This window comes from Callithrix jacchus, chromosome 13 (genome assembly GCF_049354715.1).
Source record: "Callithrix jacchus isolate 240 chromosome 13, calJac240_pri, whole genome shotgun sequence".
NCBI classification, from domain to species: Eukaryota; Metazoa; Chordata; class Mammalia; order Primates; family Cebidae; genus Callithrix; species Callithrix jacchus.
The window spans coordinates 76,509,498-76,522,899 of record NC_133514.1 but is presented as its reverse complement, the minus strand read 5'-3'; the positions used below and the strand labels follow the sequence as shown (position 1 = coordinate 76,522,899).

General features: G+C 37.4%; 1 protein-coding gene across 13 annotated transcripts in view; it reads left to right on the top strand.

Moving 5' to 3' along the window:
- The window catches only part of CCDC178 (coiled-coil domain containing 178), a 482,007-nt gene that overhangs the window by 9,406 nt on the left and 459,199 nt on the right, over positions 1–13,402 (top strand). The gene's annotated exons all lie outside the window — the stretch shown is intronic.

The following is a 13,402-nucleotide window of genomic DNA, read 5'->3' as shown; positions in this document are numbered from 1 at the left end:
GAATGTTTATATTGCTGGCAGTAACAAGATTAGTTTGAAGTTGTATATGAAAATTTTTATTCTGATAGTTATGTATTTATTTTCATATAAACCAGAAAATGTATCATCATAATGTAAACTGCTATAAATTGACTTAAATAACACCACAAAGAGTAAGTGAAAATAACAGAAAATATGGTGGTGGTATCCAAATAACTAAATGTGAATAGCTGGCATGACCTTGTTTCTGTGAAAAATCATGTTCTTAAATTTAAAAAATTGTTACATTTATCATTGAGAATGCCTATAATTCAGATATTCTAAGGAAGATGTGAAGATTTTTAGAATTCAGGAAGTTTTCTTGGCTTTCAACACAGAAAATGCCCCAAATTATATATATGGTTAGTTTTCCATACTCTACTACTCAACTGTTAAAAGTAAAATCATTTGTATTTCACTTAGGTAGACTTCATTCTTTTTGTTTTGAGGACAGTGAATCATCACTTGAGCCATTTCCATTATTATTGATCATGTTCATTTTAACAATTGTGGTTTTAAGCTACCAATTAATATTTTGATTAGTTGATAATAGTGTAGTCCTCTATTAGAACAAGTTAGACTATGTTTTGCAAAAGTCCAATATCACAGTGGTTTAATGAAACAAAGATCTCTTCTTCAATGATATTAGTGATGTGGATAAGGCAGCTTTTTTTTTTTTTTTTTTGAGACAGAGTTTCGCTCTTGTTACCCAGGTTGGAGTGCAATGGCATGATCTCGGCTCACCGCAACCTCCGCCTCCTGGGTTCAGGCAATTCTCCTGCCTCAGCCTCCTGAGTAGCTGGGATTACAGGCACGCACCAACATGCCCAGCTAATTTTTTGTATTTTTAGTAGAGACGGGGTTTCACCATGTTGACCAGGATGGTCTCAATCTCTTGACCTCGTGATCCACCCGCCTTGGCCTCCCAAAGTGCTGGGATTACAGGCTTGAGCCACTGCACCCAGCCAAGGCAGCTTTTTTTGATGTGGTCTTCTTCAAGGAGTGGCCCAGGTATCTAGCTTTTTTCACTGTAGCTCCACCATCTGGAACACATGGCTTCTAAGCTTCCATGGAAAGGAAGAGGGCTGGAGAGGCAAACGGAATGATTTTAAGGTCAATATATACTCTATACTCCATTGACCAGAATTCCAGTTACATGGTCCTGAAACTGTCTTTAAGAGAGGTCGACAAATGTAGTTTTCCTATTTCTGAGAAATAGGAAATTGTGCAATGAACACATATTATTACTTCTACCACAATCCCCAAATATAATCCATAGTTAAGATATAAAAGACTATTTCATCAAAAGTGTTTCATTGTGCATTTCATATTATATTTACTGCTAATGAACAGTTATACATTGACAAAAATAATGTCTAAGAATACGTAAAACTCCAAATAGGTTTATTATATTTAGGTTTAGAAGCTTTCAGAGGTTTACTCTTATTTTACTCAAGTAAAATGATTGTCACATTTTTTTTTTATTTTAGAAAAACAAAAGGCTAATTTTTTTGTAGATTTCTTTGTAGGTACAGATATATCTGAAATGATTAAAATAAATAGTTTCTGAACCAATAATATCTCTTAGCTTTGTTTTTATCATACCACATAATTATCTAAATACATACTAAACTTATGTTGAAAACAAAATTTACATTTTAGGTGGGAGAGAAAATAGTTTTACAACATGAATGTGCTAATTGTTTTCCACAGAATGCCTAGCAAACAGCATATAAATCTACCTTTAACATTAGTGCTATCTCAAGGGTACTTTCGTTAAGAAATAGCTTCCTTCTTTGGTTCCCTGGGTTGCAAATACTCTATATTTTCTAGTTGTAATGAACAGTGAAGATAAGTGATTTACAACATTGTTACTTGAATTTCTAAAAATTTCTAGGTAGGAGTTATTTTTCTTTACATCTGCTGTTTCATTAAGAAAGCTTCCCTGCATTAAAAGACTTTTTTTTATTTCATTTTTTCTTTTCTCAAAGAGAATGTGTAACATTTATATCATATATTATTTTATCTTATAGGAGTTAATATGCACGTTCACAACACAAATATGTTATTGCTTTATATGGCATTCTTTTGTAGTTTGCATGTCTCTACTACATTCTGCTATGTGATAATTTGATTCTTCTATTGCTTTACTATATTATAACTTCCATAAAAGTTGTTTCATCTTGTTATTGGTTACTGAAGACTGACTTTTGTTCCTATATTAACTTGCTCTCTCTCTCTCTCTCTCGCTCTCTCTCTCTGTCTCTCTCCCTCTTCCTTTCTCCCTTCTGTTCCCTCCTTCCCTCCCTCTCTTCTTCTCCCATCTCTTTCTCTCTCAGTTTGTGTAGTGGTTGCCAGTTCCAGGTCATTGGTTCACCTTTTCTGTTTGGATATTTTATTTTTTCTTACTGATTTCTCTAACTATTTATATATTAATCCAGAAAGTCTTTATTACCCACATTTGCAGTATCTTTTTCTGACATGAGTGATAATGCTGAGAAGCTTTATATTTTTATGAAGTCATGGCTCTAAAACATTTTGTGGTTTTGGTGCTATGCTCAAGAGTCTGATCTTTTACAAAAACATTTTTCTCTCATGTTGTTTTTTTATTTTTCCTTTTAAACTTTTAGTCTATTTGATTTTGAGACTAATTCTGTGATCTCAATCACAGGCTTTGTAATTTTTTCTTCTGATTCCATTCAACCAGGCTTACAGTTTAAAGCTTGATTGAAAAATAGAGCACATGTTATTCTCATTAAAAAGCATTACTGCACATAATTGCACATTAAAGGGTCCTGAGAACTCTTTTCTGACCTTTTATTTCACCCTAGGAACACTGTTAGAATACCCTCATTTCATCCACCCCGTAATTTGTTTTAGCAGGCGTATATAGTAACGTACACCTGGGCTAAATCCGACTGCACTGCCCAGCAATAGCACCCTGGTAAATGGTTTCACCTCTCAGTGCTTTAGGGTGTTCTCTACAAAATAGGGCCAGTAAGTTGCTGAGGAGTAGATGAATACCTTGTATGTTTTATGTGTAAGCTGTCATTATTGTTTTTCTTGGGTTAAGGCTTTTCTAGATATTCATGTGTTAGTAATACCACCAAATAAATAAAAACATCTGGAGGGCAGGAGTTATCTCATTATTTTCTGATATACCTCCATACATCTATCAAGCATGTGCTAAAGTCTTCAATAAATAGTTATTGACATTCTTAAAAAACAGAATAGAAAGAAATTTCTTCAGGAACAAAAGCTATGTCATAGTAAAATGGCATAGTACTTTCTAATTCACAAAAATTTTTTCACAAAAATTTTGAAGGTTCAAATGTATCAGAATTTGTTATTTAACATTTGAGAAAAAAAGTATTATGATATAAGTACTTTATATTTTGTCAGTAAATGCAAATGATTACATGATAGTCACTGCAAAATTGTTTGATGTAACTCAGAGGTGAAATAATAACACATGATACATGATATTGACCAAGGAAATAATTTAACATCATGAAAGCTGATTTGAATTGCCTGTCACTCTTTAAGTCACAAGTAATTACCAGAAGGTGAAAGGCTCATCTCTTTACTGAGACAAAGTATGAATACAGTATGAGATATCTTTGTGAATATGTGGGTAGAAATTGACTCCGTGAGTTCCAATTTGATTTATATGAGAAAAATGATATTTAATCTTTCCAAAGATGTACTTGGCTTTAGCAAAATCATGAGATGTAATATTTAAAGCATCTTAACTCTAATCTATTGAATGTAATACAGACATAATATAAAGTCAATAGAACTTCATCAAAGAAAGAGAGAAGAGATTAGGAATCATAATTATAGAGTTTAAAGATTTATAAAAGAAATTATTGTAGCTGTGTATAGGAAAGATGTGGAACAATTTTCATTTTTTTTACTATTTTGTAATACTTTCAGCATTGTTACAAAAATCTAATCTATTACTGTATAATAAAAAAGACTGTAAAGAAGATATTCTTTGTAAAAGCAATTCTCAAGGCATGATTCATTCTTGTCTCCTATTATGTTATACATTTTGGAAAATAGGATTTTAAAATTTTGGAACTTAAAATAACAGTCAATATTTGACAAGTACATTTTTGGCATTTCTGTCTGCTTTGTTTTTGCTTTATTTGCCATGCATTTTTCTTTCTTTTTTTATTGTATTTTAGGTTTTTGGGTACATGTGCAGAACATGCAAGATAGTTGCATAGGTATACACGTGGCAGTGTGTTTTGCTGCCTTCCTCCCCTTTACCCACATCTGGCATTTCTCCCCAGGCTATCCCTTCCCAGCTCCCCACCGCTGTCCCTCCCGTATTCTCCCCAATAGACCCCAGTGTGTAGTGCTCCCCTCCCTGTGTCCATGTGTTCTCATTGTTCATCACCCGCCTATGAGTGAGAATATGTGGTATTTCATTTTCTGTTCTTGTGTCAGTTTCCTGAGAATGATGTTCTCCAGATTCATCCATGTCCCTACAAAGGACACGAACTCATCGTTTTTGATTGTTGCATAATATTCCATCGTGTATATGTGCCACATTTTCCCAGTCCAGTCTATCATTGATGGGCATTTGGGTTGGTTCCAGGTCTTTGCTATTGTAAACAGTGCTGCAGTGAACATTCGTGTGCATGTGTCCTTATAGTAGAATGATTTATAGTCTTTTGGATATATACCCAGTAATGGGATTGCTGGGTCAAATGGAACTTCTATTTCTAGGTCCTTGAGGAATTGCCACACTGTCTTCCACGATGGTTGAACTAATTTACACTCCCACCAGCAGTGTAAAAGTGTTCCTATTTTTCCAGAATGGAAATCTGGAAATTAAAAAACAGTCCAGCATCTGTTGTCTCCAGATTTTTTAATGATCGCCATTCTAACTGGCGTGAGATGGTATCTCAATGTAGTTTTGATTTGCATTTCTCTAATGACCAGTGATGATGAGCATTTTTTCATATGTTTGTTGGCCTCATGTATGTCTTCTTTTGTAAAGTTTCTGTTCATATCCTTTGCCCATTTTGGAATGGGCTTGTTTATTTCTTGTAAATCTGTTTGAGTTTTTTGTAAATTCTGGATATCAGCCCTTTATCATATGGGTAAACTGCAAAAATTTTTTCCCATTCTGTTGGTTGCCGATTCACTCTAGTGACTGTTTCTTTTGCTTTGCAGAAGCTATGGAGTTTGATTAGGTCCCATTTGTCTATTTTGGCTTTTGTTGCCAATACTTTTGGTGTTTTGGTCATGAAGTCATTGCCTACTCCCATGTCCTGAATTGTTTTGCTTAGGTTTTCTTCTAGGGTTTTTATGGTGCCAGGTCTTATGTTAAAGTCTTTAATCCATCTGGAGTTAATTTTAGTGTAAGGTGTCAGGAAGGGTCCAGTTTCTGCTTTCTGCACATGGCTAGCCAGTTTTCCCAACACCATTTATTAAACAGGGAATCCTTTCCCCATTGCTTGTTTTTGTCAGGTTTATCAAAGACTGTATGGTTATAGATATGTTGTATTGAGCAGTGGTTTGTAGTTTTCCTTGACGAGGTCCCTTACGTTCCTTGTTAGTTGTATTTCTAGGTATTTTATTCTCTTTGTAGCAATTGTGAATGGCAGTTTGTTCTTGATTTTGCTCATTTTAAGTCTGTTATTGGTGTATAGGAAAGCTTGTGATTTTTGCACATTGATTTTATATCCTGAGACTTTGCTGAAGTTGCTTATCAGTTTCAGGAGTTTTTGGGCTGAGACAATGGGGTCTTCTAGATACACTATCATGTCATCTGCAGAGACAATTTGGCTTCCTCCTTTCCTATTTGAATACCGTTGATTTCTTTTTCTTGCCTGATTGCTCTGGCTAGAACTTCCAGTACTATATTGAATAGGAGTGGTGAGAGAGGGCATCCTTGTCTAGTGCCAGATTTCAAAGGGAATGCTTCCAGTTTTTGCCCATTCAGTATGATATTGGCTGTTGGTTTGTTGTAAATAGCTTTTATTGTTTTGAGATACGTTCCATCAATACTGAGTTTATTGAGGGTTTTTAGCATAAAGGGCTGTTGAATTTTGTCAAAGGCCTTCTCTGCGTCAATTGAGATAATCATGTGGTTTTTGTTTTTGGTTCTGTTTATGTGGTGAATTACGTTTATAGACTTGCATATGTTGAACCAGACTTGCATCCCCTGGATGAATCCTACTTGATCATGGTGGATAAGCTTTTTGATCTGCTGTTGCAATCGGCTTGCCAATATTTTATTGAAGATTTTTTTGTCTATGTTCATCATGGATATCGGCCTGAAGTTTTATTTTCCTGTTGAGTCTTTGCTGGGTTTTGGTATCAGGATGATGTTGGTCTCATAAAATGATTTGGGAAGGATTCCTTCTTTTTGGATTATTTGGAATAGTTTCAGAAGGAATGGTACCAGCTACTCTTTGTGTTTCTGGTAGAATTTGGCTGTGAACCCATCTGGACCTGGGCTTTTTTTGTGTGGTAGGCCCTTAATTGCTGCCTCAACTTCAGTCCTTGTTATTGGTCTATTCATAGTTTTGGCTTCCTCCTGGTTTAGGCTTGGGAGGACACAAGTGTCCAGGAATTTATCCATTTCTTCCAGGTTTACTAGTTTTATGTGCATAGAGTTGTTTGTAATATTCTCTGGTGATGGTTTGAATTTCTGTGGAATCTGTGGTGATTATTGTTTTTTATTGCATGTATTTGGTTATTCTATTTTCTTTTTTATCACTCTGGCTAGTGGTCTGTCTATTTTGTTGATCTTTTCAAAAAACCAGCTCTTGGATTTATTGATTTTTTGAAGGGTTTTTCCTGTCTCTATCTCCTTCAGTTCTGCTCTGATCTTAGTTATTTCTTGTCTACTGCTAGGTTTTGAGTTTTTTTGATCTTGCTTCTCTATCTCTTTCATTTTGATGATAGGGTGTCAATTTTGGATCTCTCCACTCTTCTCATGTGGGCACTTATTGCTATATATTTTCCTGTAGAGACTGCTTTAAATGTGTTCCAGAGATTCTGGTATGTTGTGTCTTTGTTCTCATTGTTTTTGAAGAACTTCTTTATTTCTACTTTCATTTCACTGTTTATCCAGTCAACATTCAAGAGCCAGTTGTTCAGTTCCATGAAGCAGTGTGGTTCTGAGTTAGGTTCTGAATTCTGAGTTCTAACTTGATTGCACTATGGTCTGAGAGGCTGTTTGTTATGATTTCAGTTGTTTTGCATTTGCTGAGGAGTGCTTTCCTTCCAATTATGTGGTCAATTTTAGAGTAGGTGTGATGTGGTGCTGAGAAGAATGTATATTCTGTGGATTTGGGGTGGAGAGTTCTGTAATTGTCTATCAGGTTTGCTTGTTCCAGGTCTGAGTTCAAGTCCTGGATATCCTTGTTGATTTTCTGTCTGGTTGATCTGTCTAATATTGACAGTGGAGTGTTAAAGTCTCTCACTATTATTGTGTGGGAGTCTAAGTCTCTTTGTAAGTCATTAAGAACTTGCCTTATATATCTGGGTGCTCCTGTATTGGGTCCATATATATTTAGGATCATTAGCTCTTCTTGTTGTATTGATCCTTTCACCATTATGTAATGTCTTTCTTTGTCTCTTTTGATCTTTGTTGCTTTAAAGTCTACTTTATCAGAGGTGAGAATTGCAACTCCTCCTTTTTTTTGCTCTCCATTTGTTTGGTAAATATTTCTCCATCCCTTTATTTTGAGCCTTTGTGTATCCTTGCATGTGAGATGGGTTTCCTGGATACAGCACACCGATGGGTTTTGTCTTTTTATCCAATTTGCCAGTCTGTGTCTTTTGATTGGTGCATTTAGTCCATTTACATTTAGGGTTAATATTGTTATATGTGAATTTGAAACTGCCATTTTGATGCTAGCTGGCTGTTTTGCCCGTTAGTTGATGCAGATTCTTCATTTTGTAGATGCTCTTTAGCATTTGGTATGTTTTAGGAAAGGCTGGTATACTGCTTGTTCCTTTCTATGTGTAGTGCCTCTTTCAGGAGCTCTTATAAAGCAGGCCTGGTGGTGATAAAATCTCTGTGTACTTGCTTGTTTGCAAAGGATTTTAATTTTCCTTCACTTATGAAGCTCAGTTTGGCTGGATATGAAATTCTGGGTTGAAAGTTCTTTTCTTTAAGGATGTTGAATATTGGCCCCCACTCTCTTCTGGCTTGTTGGGTTTCTGCTGAGAGATCTGCTGTGAGTCTGATGGGCTCCCCTTTGTGCTTGACCTGACCTTTCTCTCTTGCTGCCCTTAGCATTTTCTCCTTCATTTCAACCCTGGTGAATTTGACGATTATGTGCCTTAGGGTTGCTCTTATTGTGGAATATCTTTGTGGTGTTCTCTGTATTTCCTGGACTTGAATATTGGCCTGCCTTTCTAGGTTGGGGAAATTTTCCTGGATAATATCCTGAAGAGTATTTTCCAGCTTGGATTCATTCTCCTTGTCACATTCCAGTACACCTATCGAACGTAGATTAGGTCTTTTCACATAGTCCCACATTTCTTGGAGACTTTGTTCACTCCTTTTTGCGCTTTTTTCTCTAATCTTGGCTTCTCATTTTATTTCATTGAGTTGATCTTCGACTTCTAATATTCTTTCTTCTGCTTGGTCAATTCGTATGTTGAAACTTGTGCATGCTTCATGAAGTTCTCGTGTCGTGTTTTTCAGCTCCTGCAATTCATTCATATTCCTCTCTAAGTTGTCCATTCTTGTTATCATTTCCTCAAATCTTTTTTCAATGTTCTTAGTTTCTTTGCATTTTTTAGCTCATGGAAGTTTCTCATTACCCACCTTCTGAAGTCTAATTCTGTCATTTCATCATACTCATTATCTATCCAGCTTTGCTCTCTTGATGGTGAGGATTTGTGGTCCCTTGTAGGAGGTGAGGTGTTCTCGTTTTGCGTGTTTTCCTCCTTTTTGCACTGGTTTCTTCCCTTCTTTGTGGATTTATCCACCTGTCGTCTGAGTAGTTGCTGATTTTCTGATTGGGTCTCTGAGTGGATGTCCAGATTACTGATGATGAAGTATTTCTGTTTCTTAGTTTTCCCTCTAACAGTTTGGCCCCTCTGCTGTAGGATTGCTGAGGTCCAGTTCAGGCCCTGCTTGCCTGGGGAACTCCTGTAGAAGCTGTGGTACTGTGAGGGTTGCTACCAGATTCTTCTTCTGCTATCTTTGTCCCTGAATGATGCCCGCCCAATGTCAGTCTGATCAGTCCTTTGTGAGGTGACTCTTTGGATATAGGGGGGTCAGGTAGCTGCTTGAGGAGACAGTCTGTACTTTATAGGAGCTCAAGTGCTGAGCTGTGAGCTCTGTTGTTCATTCAAGGCTGCTAGGCAGGTACGTTTAAGTCTGTTGTAGCAGAACTCATAAAGCCCCTTTTTTTTTCCTCAGGTGCTCTGTCCTGGGGAGTTAGGGCTTTATTTATGAGTATTCGTTGCACTGTCATGCCCAGAAAGGAGGCAGTCTAGTCACTGCCTGCCTGTAGTGGCTATGCTGAGCTGCCATGGGCTCCGCCCTACTGTCATGAGCTCCGCCCTGCTGCTTTGTGTAATTCCCTGTAGTCCTGTTTATATGGGTATGGTTAGGACTGCCATGGTGATGGTGGCCTGCCTCTGTAATGGCGGACTCTCTCTGTTATGGCAGGTTGCCTTGGCAATGGCAGGCTGCATCAGCAATGTCAGAGTACCTCCATAGGGGTCGAGTGCCTTGGTAATGGCAGACGCCCCTCCCCCACCGAGCTGCACTGTCCTGGGTTCAACTGTGCTTGCCATGAAACTCTCAACCCCGAGCGTTTCCAATTGCTGTTCTGTTTGTTTTTGTGGGGGTGGGACCCGCCGAGCCTGATCACCTGGCTCCCTTCCTCAGAGCCCTTTTATTTTTTAAGTTGACTCTCTCCCAGGTGTTCCAGTCACCTGCTGAAAGGGCACCAGGATCTATGTGACTTCCCGTGCAGCGACCCACTGTGCCACTGAGACAACGTTGCTGCCTGAGAATCTCCTGGCCGCCCTTTCTGTTTAAGTCCCGTTTAAAGATGAATGTGCTAATCTGCCTCTAAAGTCTCCAATTGCCGGTTTAACAGGGCAAGCAAACCAGTGTATTTTTTACAGAGTGCCACTGCGATGCGGCCCCGGCCCAAACAGCCGCGCCGGCCCAAACTGCCGTGCTGGCAACCCATGGGGCTCCTACACCTGGGAATCTCCTGGTCTGTGGGCAATAAAGATCCTTCTGGAAATGTGGCATCCACTCACCCTCTGCGCTTTCACTGGGAGCTGCAATCCTGAGTTGGTCCTATAGTGCCATCTTCCTCGCTCCTCTGCATTTTTCTTTATTGTTCCTTGAAATAACTGAAAATAATTTTTAGGAATGAATTATAATGGTTGCATATTGAAAACTGAATGTTTTCTCTAGAGTCTGTGATTAGAATATTGATCTATAATTTATTATAAATATGAATCTTTTTTATGTTTCAGGCAAGATTATGCTCTTTCACATTAGGAACAAATATTAAGTCTGGAATCTCTTTAAAATACATGTAAATGTTAGTTATTTTTCTTTATTTCATTAACAATAACTCAAACTTTGATTTTCAAGATCATGTTTTTCAGAAATTTTCCCATCGTTGACAATCCTCACTTTAATACAATTAAATAATGTTATAGACTGTTGGGCTTTGAGTATAAAAAATAAAACAGACAAAGCCCTTGCCCTTTCAGATCTCTTAATTCAGTGGGAAAAGTAACACACATACACAGTTATTCAAGAGACTATATGACAAGTGCAATATGATACTGAACAGATAAAGGAAATAAGAAAGCTAATTATATTTTGTAGTCAGAAGTAAAAGGAAACTTTATATTAGATAGAAACCTAAGGAAAGGAAGACTAGAGTGGCTTTGCAAAGGAATGGCTTCATGGAAGCAGGTGGCTTGTCTTGATGACTGGTGTGGTTAGAATATAGAATGTAGAGAGGAAAGAGATGGCAGGAATGTATGATTTAATATTTTTATTGTCTTATGGGCATGTAACTTTTATGCCCTATGAAAAAATTCCTTGCTATTACCAAAAAAGGTGTGTCTAGTCAAATGATGGATTCCTTGAGAGTGCAAATTGTCTTATTCATCTATTCATCTTTGTTTCCTAAATAAGTCACAGTGACATAAAGTTACAAGCTAATGTTACTAAAGGACAGAATAGGTCGCTGAAGTGAAATAAAACAAGCATTATAGAATATTAAAGTGTAAGTGGATCTTAGAGAATAATTCAGTTAAGTCTCTTAGATATTTCTTGAATATTTTCTATATGATACTTAATAAATGATTTTATAGATTGTCTTTTATGACTTCTAGTGATACAGTGTTTTCTACCTCATAATACAGCTTTATTTTCTGTTGAAAAACTCTACTTACCAGGAACATCCCATCTCCAGGTGTTTACAGAGATGAGCCAAAAAAAATGAAAAAATATGTAAGGAACATCTCTACATGATAGCCAAAGTATTTTTCCGTTGGGTGTAGAACCACCACCTGTTAGTCTGACTGCTATTTTTGGAAGAGAACCTTTAGAAATGTCAACTTAGACTTGCTTCTCTCTCCTCTCCTCGGCCCCATCATCTCCAATGTCATTGTGAGGGCAGCCATGTTAATAGACAGCATCCTCACTCTGGTTATGAATGTACCCAGGGTCAGCGAACAGAGTCAAACAGCCCAGTAAAAGTATACTGACCTAGCAACAATTGATTGGATCAGTTACAGACACCTGGTCTAAGTAAGGCTAATTAAAATCCTCTAGAAATCATTGGAATTAAGTGTAAGAAAGAGTCAGCTTCTTTTTGGTAGCTGAAGCTTTATATGGTAAAACTCAGGAGGTGGTGGCAGCTAAGATTTATGAAACACGGAAACAGTCAAACTGCAGAAAGAAAATTGAAATGACTATAAAAAGAGAATCCGAGGCCATGGCAGGGAGAATGCTGACAGCATGTGAGTCCCTGTAATTCTGCTTTTCTTATGGATGGACTGCTGATATTTCCCAGTATCTTTTCTGTAAATGCTGCATTTCAGGTTTACAGTTTAAAAAAACATTGTTTTTGCATCAGTTGAGGACAGTCATTATAATTGGCAATCTGATTTAGACATTTTAAACTGTTAGTCTTAGTAGTGGTTGGTCATTATTCTGCTTCTGTTAATATTCAAATTCCTGTTTTCAGACCTTGGTTGAGATTCTGTCTCTGATTCCTATTTGCTGCCTTGCTCGATTGTTTGTATCTTCTGTGGTCTTATTAGTTATGTTTAACCTTGCATAGGAGTTTAGAAGTTGCATGGATAAAATATTTGACACAATCTTATTTTACTTACAGTTCTAGGATACATGTCCAGAATGTACAGGTTTGTTACATAGGTATACATGCGCCATGGTAGCTTGCTGCCCCATCAACATGTCATCTAGGTTTTAAGCCTCGTTGACACAATTTTTATTTAAACTATGTGTCAGGTCCATGACTATGTCACATGTCACGCCCAGGGTCAGGTTTAAGCCCATGCTGAGGGTTGAGGGGAGTGAGTGGATGTGAAGATAGCTGAAAGAACATTCAGGGGACCATAGGCAGGTGAAATTCAGTTTTATTCAGCAGCTCTCTCATCAGTCGCCCTCTTACACTAGTTCTCTCATTAGCAGTTTTCTCACAGTCTTTATCTGAGCTGTCTGCTTCAGCTCTGTGGCTCCTGCCTCCCCAAAGCCTGCGGTGCTGGCTCTCTCTTACCTTTAGGGTCAGCAGCATAACTCTCTCTTTCTCTCTCTGGGCACCAGCATGAGATATGCCTTGGCTCCCCTCTGTCTGTCTGCAAGATGGACAGCTCTGGTTCTCTCTTTCTCTGGGTGCCAGTACCATGTCAAGCCCTATGCACAGTGTCAGCAGGGTAGTTATACCTTCTACAGACAATAGTGGCTTAGAGCTAAGTGTGAACTTACAAAAATTGGTTATATATCAAGTGGAGTTGTGCACCTGGGCACCAATCCCACTGAATCATGCAGGTCTGGATGTCTGCCTTGGCCTATTCTTTGACCAAAGCATATTCATGTACTTTACACTATGACAAGAAGTGAGTTCAAAATTTCAACTATATTTTAGGTGAAAAGCTGGAAAAAAGAAAGTAGTTATTTTTCAAATATTCCACAGATTAGGAAGTATTTTCCATTGTTAAACCATTTTTACCTTCTTCACAAAAGAAATATAGACATCTAACTAATATTAGGCATATTTAGATAAAGTGAATCAGCTAAGTTATAGATAAAACCAATAAAAGTAAAGAAGTGAATATGGTTTTTATAATTATTGGAAGAATACCAATGTATTTATACTATTTACTGGAGAGAATA